Below are 15,177 nucleotides of genomic sequence, written 5' to 3' on the forward strand. Positions count from 1 at the left end.
TCTGACCTCTGTAACTTGTTTCCTGAGCCCATTCCTTCTACAGCTCACTTCTTTTATCTCTGTGACTTAAAAAATAAACTTTCTCTTATAGTTTGAGTCTTGGCTCTGAATTCTTTCTCAGCCAGAACTCAAGTACTAGGTTGAACGGAGGTCCTGTTTGACTCCACCAGTCTAACACCTGGTGCCATTTTCAGGGCTGCCAATAATTTAGAAAGTCAAATATAAGTATATAAATGCAGAACTGAGTCTTTTGTAATCCACCCCACCCAGTCTCTCCCTGACGTTTTTTTTGTATGTATGACCTAACAATAGGACAGTGTGCCAGGAATGCCAGGTTACAGTAATTTCGGTTGCTTCCAGAACTCTTGAAGTGAGGTAAACTATTCTGTAATATTTTCCAGTTAAGATTTCATTAGTAGAGAGAGAGTAAGCCTCAAGATCTTCTTTTTTCATAGTACTGACTACTGTTAAATCTACTGTTATCATCTCCCAAAGTCCTAATTCTATATTCAGCACAAAAGGTACTTAACTTTAATTAAACTGATCAAACATTTTTACTACATAGGTTGGAGACTAGAATGACAGTTGGGTTTCCATCTTTACTAAAGGAACTTAGAAAGCTAGAACAGTAGACCTAAAAAGAACTTTAGAGATAATTGAATCCAAACTCCTTAGATGACAGAGAGGAACTGAGGCTCAGAGAAGGCAAGTGAAGTGCCCAGAATTGCATAGCTAATTAATAATAAAACTTGGTGGAAACTCAGGGCTGGTTCACAGAAACTCTGGCTACTCCACCTCCCTGCTGCTGAGTAGGATTGTCATCGGGATGTTCCATTTTTCTGTTTTTAATCCTCACAGAGGATGTTTTTCCCCTTGATTTTCAGACAGAAAAAGGGAGGGGGGAAGAGAGAAACATCACAAGAGACACACATCCACAAGTTGCCTCCTGCATGGACCCCCCCACAGGGGCCAGGGATTGAACCAGCCAAGGCAGGGATAAACCTTTTAAAGCAGCAGGCACTTCCACAGGCATCAGGAAGTGGGAGGATACGATATCTGGCTTCTAGCAATAGGAGTAAGTCTGGGAGCCTGAACTGCAGCTGGAAGTTTGGCTTGTTCTCTGGGACAATGACAGCACGGTGGCTGTAGGGTGGCCTGTCCTGGACAAGTGGGCCATTTACAACGTAAAAAGCACGAGATGGCTTTCATGAGGACATCTGAGCCTTTGTAACATTCTTAGGTGTTGGCAGGGTTTCCGGGTTATCTCAGGAATTTTCCCCAAATCTAGAGTGCATTTATTTATTTTGGTTTCAGATGCCAGCTTTTGGAAGAAAGGAAATGTATTAAATTTAGATCAAACAAAAGTTACCAACATTTCCCAAAAAGCTGGGGATTACTAAGCATTAAAAATTCAAACAAACAAAATATTCAAAGTAATATGTATGGTGGTGTAGTTTTGTAAGGGACTTAGTACATCTCAACATGTTCATTATTGTTGTTACTTAGTACATCCTAACATGATTATTAATATCATAAATGGATAAAATTTACATAGATTTATATGAACATATATTCACATTAGGTATATGCAACATATACCTACATTATGTAAATGCACATATATTTATATGCACAAACATTCTACTATTTATATGCATATTTGTGTATTTAGAGGGTGGGACAAAAGTAGATTTTACAGTTGTGAGTACTCAAAACACAGAGTTTATTCTTGTATTTTTATTAATTATTGTATTATTTTTTTCTGTAAACTATAAACCTACTTTTGCCCCACCCTGTATATACTCATTCACACATACAGGACATATATATCAATATGTGTGTTATTTACATATCTATATACTGCATGTATATGTTAGGTAACATACATATGTATCATATTATGAATATGTACTTGTGTACATATATTCAGTCATATAATCATTAGAGGCCCATTGCATGAAGATTCGTGCAAGAATGGGCCTTTCTTCCCCTGGCTGCTGGCACTGGTTTTCCTCCAGCACCTGGGACCCAGGCCTTTACTCCAGCTGCAGCGGAGAAGCCAAGCCTCTTTAGTCTTCAGTCTTCAGTCTTTAGTCGTCTTCAGTCTTCGCTCTGCACCTGCGTATGCAAATTAACCCACCATATTTGTTGGGTTAGTTTGCATATTCACTCCTGATTGGCTGGTGGGCATTGTGGAGGTATGGCCAATTTGCATATTTCTCTTTTATTAGCGTAGAGATGCACTTATGGAAATTTTACCCATTTATGAAGATGATGTTGGAAATTAATTAATAAACATATTGGGACATTCTAAATATTTTTGTATATATGCACATATATGTACACACATGTATCATGTATATATGTTAATAGAATATGTATGCATGCATGTAGACCTTTCTTTCTCCACATATTGTGAGCTCCCTCTCCCCCATGGATGTGTATATGTATAGATTATATCCTTTTAAAAATTTTTCCTTATTGATTAAGGTATTACATATGTGTCCTCATCCCTCCATTAACCCCCCTAAATCCTCCCCACTCATGCCCTCACCCCCCTGGTGTTCATGTCCATTGGTTAGGTTTATATGCATGCATACAAGTCTTTTGGTTGATCTCTCCCCCTTACCCCACCCTCCCCTACCTTCCCTCTGAGGTGTATATGTATGTATATATTATATCCTTTTTTTCCTTCCATCTGTCCCTTTTCTTTTCCCTCAAGAAAAGGGAGAGAAAAGAGAGGGGGAGAATAAGAGAACAGGGTTGGATGACCAAAACATGCCCAAACATTAATATGAAAAAATAAATGCTTACTCACAATAAATTAATGACACATGCCTCTTTCAAATCTCCTTTGTTTATACAAAGGAAAGATATTTAAAAAGAACACTCTAAAATGAAAGAAACTCTCTTTTTACTTCCTAAAACCAACAAAGGCTACTACATATCGCAAGTCATTGTAGCAAAAGCATTAGAAGGGAAGGACCACTTAAAGTGAAATCTATCATTAGTTTACTATGTGTCTGAATATCATAAATAATTTTAAGTAGAAAGGGTTGTCAAATGTGATTAAGGTCATTATTTCATGTTACATAGCCCAAAGGGTTTTCTAATGTAAAAATCTTTCCATAAAAAGAAGAACTAAGGTTTCTTCAAGGTGAAGGGTCTCTGGAGCCAATTCCATAAAGATGTATTATGGTAGAGATGATGGAGTGTGTAGAAGCCATCTGAGAAGATCTTACAAGATTTCTCAAGATGAAGTTTCTGAACAATTATATATTATTTTAAGAAGATTTGCTGGGTGTTCAATTTCCAAAATGAATTGCAATATAGTCTGCTGCCTAAAAACCTGACAAGTGTGTTGAGAAAATGATAGCCTAGACATCTAACCTATTCAGAAATATTTATTGAGCACAGTCTATATACCAGATACTCTTCTAGTTCTTGGGATCTAGCAGTGAACCAAATGAAGTCCCTTCTCCCAGACTTCATAATCTAGTGTGGATGCAATCTTATATAATAAAAGCATAATATGCTAAGTGTCCAATCAATTGGTTGACCAATCGACCAGTTACTATTACATGCACTGACCACCAGTCACTCCAACTGGTAGGTTATCTTGCTGGGGTCTTGCTGATCGGGGCTGGGTGAGAGGGCTGAGCATCCCAGACTCTGACAGGAAGAAGATTTTCATGTACATTTTACTAATTTTCTTTCATCTCTGACACTTCTATTATAGAGAAAGGGCAAATAGCAATATTAAAATATTTCCTCTAATTAACTGCCTTTTATTTTTATTTTAAAAAAATATTTTATTGATTTTTTTTACAGAGAGGAAGAGAGAGCGACAGAGAGTTAGAAACATCAATGCGAGAGAAACATCGATCAGCTGCCTCCTGCACACCCCATACTGGGGATGTGCCCGCAACCAAGATACATGCCATTGACCGGAATTGAACCTGGGACCTTTGAGTCTGCAGGCCAATGTTCTATCCACTGAGCCAAACTGGTTTCGGCAATCCCCTTTTAATGTACACGAATTTAGTGCACCGACCTCTAGTAATAATAATAAAACAATAAATGTAAAAGATAGCAGAGTTCATGATCTGCAGCAAGAAACATAAAAAAGATTAATGATTGGGCTCTTGCAGCTCGGCCACGAATATACCATCCAGACTGAGAAAGACCTGAAAACTTAGGGGCCATGAGAGCCATGGCCATGGCCACATCGGCAAGCACAGGAAGCACCTGGGGGCTGCAGTAATGCTGGTGGCTTGCATCATCCCAGGATCACCTTCGACAAATATTATCACCCAGGTTACTGTGGGAAAGCTGGTGTGAGGCATTACCACCTAAAGAAGAACCAGAGCTCCTGCCCAACTGTCAACCTTGATAAACGGACCCTGGTCAGTGAGCAGACACGGGTAAATGCTACCAACAAGCCTGGAGCTGCTCCTATCATTGATGTGGTGCCATCAGGCTACTACAACGTTCTGGGGAAGGGAAAGCTCCCAGAGCAGCCTGTCATTGTGAAGGCCAAGTTCTTCAGCAGAAGAGCCGAGGAGAAGATGAAGGGTGTTGGTGGGGCCTGTGTCCTGGTAGCTTGAAGCCACATGGAGGGAAATTCATGAAAATGTCCACACACACACACAAAAAAATAATAATAATGATTGGTCCAGTGGCAAGTTTTATAGACAAGAGGATAGGGAATTCTTAGATTTGGGAGGAGAAAGCCTAACTTTCTAAAGAATGTTTAAGCTAAGACTTGAACCATGTAGGTAAGGGTTTGAGGTGAAGGGAAGAAATGTTCCCAGCCAGATCATACAGGACCTGTAAGCCATGTTCAGAAATTTGAAATTTATTTTAAGACCAATGGAAAGTTACTATGAATTTTGAGTAGGGAAGTGACCTGATCAAATTTTGTTTCATAAGATCCTTTGGATGGTATTTGTGGGGAGGACTAGCTCCTACACAGGAAAGAACATTAGCATGAGCCTGGGAAGAGACAGCATGACATGGCTAGCTCTGGACAGAGAGTGTGAAGACAGCCAATACCTGTCTTGTGCCAAATACTCTTTCAAGTGCTTGACTGCACCATCTCATTTAATCCTCATAACATCCTCATGAAGAAGGTCCATTATTGCTCCCCCACATTTTATAAATGAAGAAACTATAGCGAGCCTCACCAAATGGTAGATCTGGGATTTGAACTCACTTCATCTGTCAGGGAGTTTAACTGCTTCCCTACATTTTTATTTCAAGAGGTAGGCTGATTTCAGGAATGTTGAAAGACTGGACTTGAAAGCGTTCAGTAATTGAATTTGCGAGTTGTGAGGGAGGAGGAGTTTGAGGATGATGACTAGGTGGATGGCATTGCCTTACACTGGGATGGCATATCCTTTCGCTGGGAGGAAAAGGTTTTTTTTGTGTTTTTTTTTTTTGGGGGGGGGGTGAGGAGGGCAAAGATAAAGAGTCTAGTTTTTCTTTTAAAAAAATATATTTTTAGTGATTTCAGAGAGGAAGGCAGAGGAAGGCAGAGATAGAAACATCAATGATGAGAGAGAATCATTGATCAGCTGCCTCATGCATGCCCCCTATTGTGGATCAAGCCTGAAACCCAGGCATGTGCCCTGACTAGGAATGGAACCGTGACCTCCTGGTTCATAGGTCAACACTCAACCACTGAGCCACACTGGTTGGTCTGGCAGTCTAGTTTTAAACATGCTGAGTTGGAAATGTCCAATTGCATTATGGATCTAGTGCTTAGGTCCCAGGTCTGCACTGGCAAATACAGATTTGGGAATCCTCAACCTAGATTGCAATTGGAGTCAAGGAAGTAGATAAAATTGCCCAGTGATAGTATTTAGGGTGACCAGAGAAGGTAGCCTAGCAACCCCAAAGGGTGCTAGGAATGGACACAGGAGCAGTAGCTTGACAAAGAGACTGTCAGAATGTGACTAGAAAAGTCTGAGAAGAATCAGAGGAATGTGTCAGCACAGAAATCCAGAGGATGCTTCCAGAAGATGAAAACTGCTGAACAGAATCAATGCTGTCTAGGAGGGATAAGACTGACATACTTGATTGAACTTAACAGCAATGAGATCCCTGGTGAGGTCAATTGTCATTGATCAGAGGCAACAGCCAGACTGTAGTAGGAAATGAAGATAGTGAGTATAGAGAACTGGAAAAGGGAGAAGTAAGGGGGTTGTGGGAAGAGAACATGGGAAAAGGAGCTGGGGAAGTTTTTTTATTTTAAATGTGTGCATCTACTCACGTACCAATGACAATAAAATAGTTCAGAAGAAGTGAAAGCAGGAACAGAGAAGGGACAAACCAAAGACTGAGTCGGGAGGATGTGAAATTCAGCACACGGGTATGGGGATTGACGGGAGATGTAGGTGCACACATAGGTTTAGTGGTGGGGGTTTAAGGACTTTGAGAAATTCATTTCAGTAAGATGGAGTGTACAGGGGAGATGTAGTGCGGTCAGAAGTTGGAGGGAAGTAGAAAAATTGTTAAGTAACTAGAGTGGAGACTGAGAAAGTGGGGCAGAGAAGAATTTATAAGTGGCTGACAGCATCGAGGGCCCAGTAGTCTCCACCATGAATTTATGGTGGCACCAATCTGTGCAGTTGTCTGAGATTCTCAAGCAGAGCTCAGCAGCCCAGGTGTGCAAATAACTCAGAAGTCTTGGCTTGAGCCAAGTTGAGGTTTTTTTCCAGGCTGCTGGGAGAGTGGACAATGGAGACCATGGAACAAGAGAGTTGAGGATCTCCAAGAGATTGGTTGAAGGGCAGGACATGGAATGTCAGTTGGATGGGGAAAATAGGGAGAGAGGGGGGCAGACTCTGACTCTCTTATTGACTGTTACTTTGGGTAAATTGCCACATATACCCAGGCTTCAGTTTTTCTCCCCACTTATAAGTGAGGGTGTTGGTTCATTTGGTTAACATCTCTTCCACTTCTACAATTCTGTGGTTCAATTTTGCAAAACGGCAAGCACTCTCTGACCATGAAAGACACTGAGAACTCCTTCTAGTCACTGGGGGCAAACAACCTTCTCTATGCCAGAGAAGCAAATTCCATTAATGTTGCCAGACCGCTGATGCAACTCTTTCATTTTCTCATAAGAACATGAAAAATGTTCAGGGCCCTTCCCATAAATCAAGAATAATTGTTTCATTGTCATTGGTCATCCAACCCTGCTTGCTGTACATGTCTCAATCTGTACTTGATTCAATTCAGTTCAACTTAAAAACATACTTTCTGAGTGTCGATTTTGCATAAATCACTGAGACAGCGGTTGCAGGGGATACAAAGGTATGAAAGCTACATGCTTGCCCCGTTGTAGTCTAGCAGGAAAGATACGACCAGTACAGAAATAAGTGAGACGGGGGTATAAGTCTTAGTATTCAACTCAGGAAAGAAGGAACATTTTTTCCCCCCTATATTTCTCTTTAACAACTCAATTTCTGTTTTTAGTTTATTTTTAACCAGGTTGGAATAAGCTCAGTGGGGGTCCCCATCATTTTTTGGGTCATGACTAATTCTCAGAGCTTACATAATTCTAGGGCAGTGTTTCCCAAACTTTTGACATATGTGTACCCCTTCTATAATTTTCGTAACGCTGAGTAACCTCTCATACTCATGAGAACGTAGAATTAGGCACAGCTAAGCACAGTGCAGTGCATATCCCCATCAAACTCCGGTGCAACGTGTACCCCCACCAAACTCTTCCCGTACCCCTGGGGGTACGCGTACCATACTTTGGGAAACACTGTTCTAGGGTATCCGGAGGGAGTGCTTTTATGGCCCTCACTATCATCTGTCGGCTCTGTTTGTCCACACATCCACAGCCCCTGTGGTTCTGCATTACCAGTTCATGCAGGCAGCCACAGGATATGCTCATTTGCTCTGCATGGTTCTTTAGGACTTAATAATTATTTTGCTACTTCTAGATGTTTCTGGATTGCATGGTCATAGTGTACCTCTTCCCAGCACGCTTAAAAATACTGTTATGGTCTGAATACTTGGTTCCCCCAAATTCATCACCTACCCTCCAAGGTGATGACGACATTAGGAGGTAGGACCTCTGGGAGGTGATTAGGTATGAGGGTGGAGGCCTAATGAATAGGATTAGTGCCCTTTTATTTTTTTATTTTATTTTTTAAAAAATATTTTTATTGATTTTATACATAGAGGAATTGAGAGGGATAGAGAGTTAGAAATGTCGATGAGAGAGAAACATCGACCAGCTGCCTCTTGCACACCCCCAACTGGGGATGTGCCCGCAACCAAGGTATGTGCCCTTAACCAAAATCGAACCCGGGACCTTTCAGTCCGCAGGCCAACGCTCTACCGCTGAGCCAAACCGGTTTCAGCAGGATTAGTGCCCTTTTAAAGAAGACCCCATAGAGCTCCCTCACTGCTTGCACCATGTGATGACATAGTGTACTAGTAAAGACCTAATCTGTGAATCAGGAAGTTGGGCCTTCACCAGATATCAAATGTGCTAGCATTTTGATCTTGGACTTCCAGCCTCCAGAATGGTGAGTGATAAATTTCTTTTATTTAGAAGCCATTCAGTCTATGTTTTTTTTGTGTGTGTGTGTTTTGTTGTTGTATTAATAACACTCTGTAACATAATCTTCTTTATGGGGTCTTACTACCTTTAGAATAGGGTTCTAGATAGGGCACAGAATAAAATTCCTCATCCCTTGAGGAACAATGGACACGTGATTCCCCACACTTGCCCTCCATCTTTCCTTCTTACTCCTGGCCCCAAGAATTCTCTGATCTGGGAAGACTGGGCAAGTGGGGGGTGGGTGGGGAGTTCTATTACCATAAATAATGTTTACTTCCAAATCTTTTATTTATACTAGGATGCATTTTTAGGATTTACAGAGAGGTTACATGAGGGAGAAACTACTAAAATAAGGGAGAGATAAATATTAGAAAAAAGAGATAGTGTAGAATGAAAGGGGAGGGGGGGAAGGGGCAATCATGAATAGAATATAAAGAGGAAAAAGTGCTTTCTGTACAAAGAGATAGCCTTTAAAAGACAACTTTTTATGTTTTTTCCCCCCTTTTTATGTTTTTTTTTTTTTTTTTTTGAATGGCTATATTTCTTTCTTTTTTATGAGACTGACACATTACCTACTGCGCTAAGGAGGCACCTCTTTCTTTTTTAAATGCTCACCCGAAGATATGTTTTTATTGATTTTAGAGAGATAGAAAAGGAGAAGGCAAGAGAGAGAGAGAGAGAGAGAGAGAGAGAGAGAGAGAGAGAGAGAGCGAGAGCGAGAGAGAGAAACATTGATCTGTTGCATCCTGTATGCACCGGGGATCGAACCTGAAACTTGGGCATGTGCTCTGACTGGGAATTGAACCTATGACCTTTCAGTGTATGGGATGCTGTTCCAACCAACTGAGCCACATCAACCAGGGTTATGCTTTTCTTTTTCTTTTTCTTTCTTTTTCTTCTTTAAAAAATATTCTGGGTGAATCCCATTCAAAATTGCTTTGCCCTAAACCAGAAAATTTCAGAGTAAAATGTAAATCTTGGGCCATAGCGTCCCCTGGCATACCTAACTGCAACCACAGCACGGTCTTCAGATAGTTAATGCATTTTGATGTACTCAGAAACGTACTCATATTTCCCAATAATCACAAATTAATTATAGTTTAAAAGGAGCAGAGTTAGCCTTTCAGTTCAAGCTCTGAGCAATCATAGCAGTGGTTACTTTTGTGTTTCTAATATACCCATTAAACTTTGAAATCCAGCTAATTAAATTAGTTAACTCAAAGATAAGGGAATTACAATATACACCGAGGATGGCATAGGCTCTAGCTTTTAAATAATTATCTCTGTGAGGTTGAAGCTCTTCAGTTCCCAGTGGTATGCAAGTAGACTGAGTCTTGGGAGTCACTTGCAGGAAGAGAAAAAAATATTTAGATAGTTTAGGGCTCTCAGTCCTCTCAGAGCCTGGGTTCTGAGCACATGACTCTGAGACCCAGAAGCATGCTCCTGTGGAAACTGGACCACATACATGCTTTGAACAGAGGCCCCGCCCCAGCAGAGAGCTATGCTCTACCCCTGTTATCGTTATCTAAAACCGTCTCATGTGAGAGAGGAAGGACTCCACATTCCATGGAGATGGAGGAGCCAACTTGATGTCTAACTCCTAAGAAGAAAGGCTTCAGAAGGTGGAGCAAGAAAACAGACAATTTAACCCTGTAAACTGAGGCAATTATAAAGTTTGAGGTGAGGAGGAAGATCAAATAAATGAAGTGAGGATCCAACCCCCACAGCCTGGACTTGGGTATGCAGAGAGGAAGAGAAGGAGGACAGGGCATCTGGTGAGAACCCAAACAAGCAAGGCTGGTGGGCTGTGGTGCAGGTGTGCCCCTGCAGAGGTGGACTGAGAAGGTCTTAAAGAAGCTGGAAACATCTGCCTATGTGGCCTTTCAACTCACGCTTGTGTGCAGAGATGACCACTCCCCCACCATATTCCACCATCATTAGCCCACTTCCTTGCTAAGCCCTGAGAATGTCTACCCAGATCTAGAGGAAAGGGGGATCTTTTAAGTCATTTAAAAAAGAGAAGTCCTCAATATTTAAAAGACTGACAGGTACAAGTCAGTGACACTTATGACATGGGCTTTCCCCTGAGAACAGGTGGTCCGCTGTGCAGGGTATAGTGTCCTGTGGCTGAAAGAAATTCCCAATGAGGGGCACAGCTATAAGCCTTCAGTAGCTGGTCTTTCCAGCAGCTGGAGGACAGGTGCATGGGCTCTGATAAGGGAGTCTGGGTGACCACCACAGTTTCCAGCACAGTCCACCCCTTGAGCTGGTTGGCTCCGTTTACTTCTTATGGCAAGTTTGTTCTATCTGGGAACAGCTCCTCTAGAATTCTGGTCAGTCTGGTTTCCTGGGGAACTTATAAGAGTTAGGCTGAAACCGGTTTTGCTCAGTGGCTAGAGCGTCAGCCTGTGGACTGAAAGGTCCCAGGTTTGATTCTGGTCAAGGGCATGTACCTTAGTTGCGGGCACACCCCCAGTAGGGGGTGTGCAAGAGGCAGCTGATAGATGTTTCTCTCTCCTTGATGTTTCTAACTCTCTATCCCTCTCTCTTCCTCTCTGTAAAAGAATCAATAAAAAATATATAAAACAAGAAAAAGAAAAGAGTTAGTAGGATGAACTACAGCCCCTGATATTAGAGTTGATCTCAAGGCTGTTTAACTGGTACTCACCATCTCCTTCCTCTGCTATCCATTCTAGATTTCTCTCTCCCTGGGCTAGAATCTCGTGGTTTGTCAGGTGAGTGATTCTGACTCTCATCCCTGAAGGTTTACACCCCTGGTTACCTTGCTCTTCTTAGGATGTGTCTACCATACTTGTCCACTGATCTTTAAAACTTAGCATGGAGCACTAAGAGATATCAACTAAGAGATGGATCACCTACACATAGTACATATGCGTAGTAGAAGACTGGCCAACTGACTAACCTACCTCCCTACCTTTCTCCCTTCCTCCCTCCTACTGAGGCAACTTTCCCTACCAATATGGCAATTCCTTTCCTTGTCTGTTGGTTTCTTAACACAAGGATTCCAAAGTGATGACTCAGGGTTCAGTTGGCTTCTTCCTGTATCCCTAGGTAGAAGTGGTACCTCCTCTGGGAACAAGGACCACTAGACTCACAATGCTTACAGCTGTAGGGCAGGAGGCACAAATTCCCCAAATGAGTGATTGGGGTAATGGCAAGTGGGGCCACTCTGACTTTCATCCCTTGGTCCCTCGAGCCAGCATTCTACCTTTTGAGAAATTGCAGCATACAATGGTTGTTGGTTTAGGGCACACTTCATAGAGGATGATCTCCATCCTTGAGGGTATCATTTCTGAGCTGGCCATCCCACTGCTCTGCTAAGCCAGGGCTTCTTGGTGGTGTGGTATACAACAGTGTCAGTGGACCGCATGGTCATGAGCCCATTTTCTATGCCTCCTTTGTTATAAAGGGGTCCCTTGATTCCACTTTGTTCCGAGAGGTTTTATTTCCGTGGATAGAACCATATAAATCCTTGAATACTAGGCCCCGAGGCCCTGAAGGCTGGAAAGGAATATCCATGCCAGGAATTCATGTCATCCTAGGCAAGATAAATTTTGGTGTTTCCCACGGCGGAAGGGGTCTAATGTAGTCAACCTGTTGCTTAAGTGGCCTCTTCAAAGGACAGTGTTACACTCAGGCTGGCAGTTTGGACATGCAGCGGAGGCAGGAATGAAATGAGCCTTGCTGAGTGGGGCACCGGCATATGTGGGACAGGTTCCTTTACTGTCAGACAGGGTGTGTGTCATAGTGAGGAGACTAAATGGAGGCATAATTTTTTGGGAGACTCATCCAGGTTGTTTGGTGTATCAGTATTTTGTTCCTTTTTGTAGTAGTCAGTCTATAAATATATCTTATAGTTTATCTGTCATCTGTCATAGTTTATCTGTCATCGGTTGATTCCATGTTTTTAGTTATAAATAATTGTATACAAGAATTTTGTGGGGATGAGCCTTGAGAATCTGTATTTTTAATGAATAACCCTAGGTGAGTCTCAGGCATATCCAAGTTTGATAATTTGTCTGCTAAGATGAATCCTGACTTTTTTGATGAGGCAACTGATGAAGATGTAGCCCAAGATGCTGGTTCTGACTCAGTAGCCCAGACTGCAATTTAACTAACTTGCAGGTTGGTGCTGAGACTGAGTGTTTATCTTAAAATCAGAAGATGGGAGTTAGGTGCTAGATCTGACTCTTAGTTTCCTGGTGATTAGGACAAAAGGAGTTATGTTCTGGTATAGAATTCTTACTGTTCTAGAATAAAAAACAACTATACCAATGTCTTGGGAGAAGCAAAGCAGGTACCAGCCCTTAACTCAAGAAAGTTTCCCCCTGACAGATGTGGTGGACAAGTCCTCTGCAGCATCCTATAGATTTTGAGCCTACAGCTTTTAAGTCAGTAAGACCTGAGTTTGAGTTGCAACTTAAATTCCTTTACCAGTTGGGTTGTCTCCAGCAAGTTATTTTTCCTGAAGCCTAACCACTTAGGCCTCAATCTCCATAGTAAGTCATCCATTTCCATTGTAAATTGTCACAACTCTCCTTGTAGGATGTCTTCAGAGTTGATAAATTTCAGAGGTTACTATGAAAAATAGTTATTTGAAACATGGTAGTGTGGTTTTTATTGTTATGCTAGGGCAGTATTTAATAAGCCTGTCTAAGCATTACCTTACTCTCGGCAAATGTAACTTTAACTTACTATTTATTAATAAATAAGGCCCAGGAATTTTAAACAACAGTAAGAAGTAAATATGTAAGAAACTAATAAACTAAAAACCATTATTGTCCAAGAACAATGCAAATGATTTTTGCTCACCAGAGAAAATAACCCTCAAAATGTTTTATATCTAACTTAATTTTAATCTAGTCTCCTTTTTATTAATAGACTACATGGACATCTATTTTTTGTATTTGCCTTAGAACCATCATGTCATCCTCATGAATAAGCTAAATTAAACATGCTCTCTGTGTATTTTTTGCTTTTTAGCACTTTGAGAATTGTTAGGACAATAGGGCAATATGATCCTTTTAATGGCCATTGTAAGCTTCCTGACTCAGGAGAACAATGACCAGAAAAAAACAAAAATACCTTGCTGGACACCAGGATCAGACCATATGAGGAATTGAAACTGTTCTGAAGACACTACGCTACATTTCATCCCCACCGACTCAGCCCCAGACCCACTTGTGACAATAGCCATTGACTGGATGTAAGGATGAAGCTCCAGTTCCTGGGTACTGCCATCAGTGACTCAGTGTCCCCCTGGCTCACTGCTGTGCAGCCCTTCTCTTTGGATATCCCATCCCCTTTCCCTAAGTAAATTCAATTTTTCTTTATCCACGGAGATGGCCATTTAGCCTGCCTTTGCACTGCCCATACTAGCCTTTCAAGAATGATACTTTTGCCCTGGCTGGTATTTCTCAGTGGATAGAGCATTGGCCTGAGGACCTATGGGTTTGATTCCGGTCAAGGGCACATGCCCGGGTTGTGGGTTCAATCCCCAGTGTGGGGCGTGCAGGAGGCAGCCAATCCACGATCCTCTCTCATCATGGATGTTCCTATCTTTCTCTCCCTCTACCTTCCTCTCTGAAGTCAATATATAAAAGATACTTTTGACAGTATTCGGAACCAAACCATGCTATCATCTTCATTCCTCATGGCTAGGTCATGTGTTTTTGGCCTCCATTTGTTTGTCTTCTGTTGAGTTTTCTTAAAATTCTCTATCAAGGACCGAAGTTCTCCTGCAGATTTCTTCATCACTCCTTCAATCCTCAACTTAGACTTCATCTCCTTTGGAGACCTTGCACCGTCCTTCTATCTTGTCTTATAGCTCCGTAATTCCCCTTGCAATGTACTCACCACACTGTATTGAAGTTGCTTATTAATGTGTCTTCCCTTGTTATTCTGTGAATTCCTTGGGAGCATGGACTATATTTTAACCGACCCCCCTCTCTTGACAATGACACACACACGTTTTTAGCACACTGCCTGGCTGTAGGTATTCAACAAATATTTTAAACGGATGAATTATGGGAAGAGTAATATATTGATCTTTGTATTTCAAGGGGGCTACAGTTTAGTCAAATATAATTTACTATTCTAACAACAGTGATGCCAATCTTTCACTTGTGTATTTCTTGTGTATCTTCCTTTTGGGAGTTGTGGTGATGGTGGCACATGCTTATGCATACCCAAGTCTCCATCTTACATTCATTGCTTTTGATTCCTTCTCTAATATTTTCAGAGTATGGCTCCTTTAAGACCAGTAGGAGCCTGCGTATAGAGGAAGAGGTTCAGATACTACACAGAATGTCTGTGCAGGTCTAGCCATAGCTACTTCCCATGTTTTTTTCATCTCCTTTGACTTATCTATTCATCTATCCCTGTCTGATTTGTCCTTAGATTTGCCCCCCAAACTTGGGTAATAATGGTTTGTCTCTGTTTGAACTTGGTGTCTCTGGCTATTGACTCAAACTCTGACCTCCACCCATCCCCAATTCTGCTTTTCTACTCTGTACCAGGCATTGGCATCTCCAAGGACCTGACCTCAGTTCAACCTGCTTTTGGCCTTGTTT

At 41.6% G+C, this 15,177-nt stretch overlaps 1 pseudogene across 1 annotated transcript; it reads left to right on the plus strand.

Moving 5' to 3' along the window:
• Positions 1 to 1,198: 1,198 nt before the first annotated feature.
• Positions 1,199 to 4,607, plus strand: LOC311629353 (large ribosomal subunit protein uL15-like; annotated as a pseudogene). The gene is made up of 2 exons: positions 1,199 to 1,227; positions 4,152 to 4,607. The product of its transcript is annotated as a large ribosomal subunit protein uL15-like (transcript).
• The last annotated feature ends 10,570 nt before the right edge of the window (positions 4,608 to 15,177 follow it).

This window comes from Pipistrellus hanaki (genome assembly GCF_964339955.1).
Source record: "Pipistrellus hanaki genome assembly, chromosome: 10".
Lineage (NCBI taxonomy): Eukaryota > Metazoa > Chordata > Mammalia > Chiroptera > Vespertilionidae > Pipistrellus > Pipistrellus hanaki.